A 1,762-nucleotide genomic window follows, 5' to 3' on the forward strand; every position below is an offset into this window, starting at 1 on the left:
TTTAGACTTAATCACTTAAATTTATTTTCTTGCAAAACTAAAAAAAAAATTAAAAAAAATATATAAAAAGATAAAACTATAAATTAAAAAAAAAAACCACTGACATTTCATAACACTTAACTAAAATAGCGTAACCTCAAATATAAAAATTTCTAACTTGATTGGACACCTTGTTTCTTTGCATTGCATCTCCATAATTAATCTTAAGGGCAATAACCCATTAACCAGATAAGGTGGGGATTTGATCACCCTTCCTTGGCCCATAAATCACCCCCTTGCATTTGCATAACCTAGACCTTAATCTAAAATCAACTAGATGTCAGCCCTAGAAATTTCGAGCTCAATAGGATAAGAAAGCTCTAGAGTTGAACCGAGTGCGGATTGGTTAATTGCTCGGTGTCTAAGGCAAGTGGTTAAAGAAAGTGGTTTTCAATTGGTTCCGTTGACTGACCTGGCCAACTTAGTTGGTGTCTAAGGAAAGCAACGAGCAGAGAACCTCCCACATCTTACGCTTACCTTGCCGAGTCAGTTAGTCAGTCTTGAGCTTGGAGTGCTCAAAGGTGGTCTTGAAAGTTAGGAGCTGTCTAGATCTAAGTTAACCTTAGGATAGAGAGTCTATGATTGTTTAAGTTGATTGCAATTAACATCTAAACATTAACTAATTTCTCCCTTTTCATAGATTTAAGATTCTTAGGTTCTTCTCTTTAGATTTTCTTCATTCTTTTCTCACTTTATTATAAAAATATATATTATAAAAAAAAAAATTTTTTGTGTTTGCTCTACAGTATAATTGTAAGGTGTATGCTTGGCCGTAGATCGTTACGACCAGAAATCCAACCTTTTGATCCAGAAATAGAAAGAACCTTTAGAGCCAACAGACGTAAAAATATGGACCGAAATCAAGAGAATGATCCACCCAAGCAATTGAAGGAGTACTTTACTCCTTCCACATATACCTACTCTCCTTGTATTCAAGTGCCCCCTGTGGAGACCACTCAATATGAAATTAAGTCCAGTATAATCCAAATGTTACCTTCATTTTATGGACTTAGTAATGAGGACCCTTATAAACATCTTGAAGAATTTCTTAAAATATGCTCAACTGTCAAAATTCACAACTTCTCCGATGATGCTCTTAGGTTGAAATTATTCCCTTTTTCACTTAAGGACAAAGCCAAATACTGGCTACATACTTTGGATTCCATGACTATATCAACCTGGGACCAGCTGCAAGGAGAGTTTCTCAAGAAATATTTTTCCATAGAAAAAACTAATCAAATAAGGAAAGCCATAACTAGTTTTTCCCAATTAGATGGAGAAATGTTTCATGAAACATGGGAGAGATTAAAAGACCTTATTAGAAAATGTCCCCACCATGCTGTACCCAAGTGGCAGTTAATCCAATATTTTTATGATGGGCTCTCTGAAAGACATCGACAAATGGTCGATGCATCATGCGGTGGGATATTTATGCTGAAAAGTGAGGATGAGGCATGGCAACTATTTGAAATTTTAAGTGAAAATTCATTACATCATATGTCTGCCTCTATTAGAGATAAACCCATGTTAAACCCAAAAAGAGGTGGAATATATGAAGTAGGAAATACCATAGATATCCATCAAAAGGTAGATGAACTGTCCCAAAAATTAGATCGTCTTCTAAATACTGGACAATCCCCGATTCCACCTAACCCAATCCAAGAAGTTTGTGCATTGTGTGCAAGTCCGAACTATTTTGTTAGTGAATGCCCAGCCGCACCTC

At 35.8% G+C, this 1,762-nt stretch overlaps 1 non-coding gene across 1 annotated transcript; it reads right to left on the reverse strand.

The window, feature by feature from the left end:
* Positions 1-1,275: 1,275 nt before the first annotated feature.
* LOC140852322 (small nucleolar RNA R71) lies at positions 1,276-1,381 on the reverse strand. The gene has a single exon (XR_012135224.1). It is a non-coding gene; the product is annotated as a small nucleolar RNA R71 (small nucleolar RNA).
* Between the last annotated feature and the right edge of the window lie 381 nt (positions 1,382-1,762).

The sequence above is a fragment of the Elaeis guineensis genome, chromosome 10 (assembly GCF_000442705.2).
Source record: "Elaeis guineensis isolate ETL-2024a chromosome 10, EG11, whole genome shotgun sequence".
NCBI classification, from domain to species: Eukaryota; Viridiplantae; Streptophyta; class Magnoliopsida; order Arecales; family Arecaceae; genus Elaeis; species Elaeis guineensis.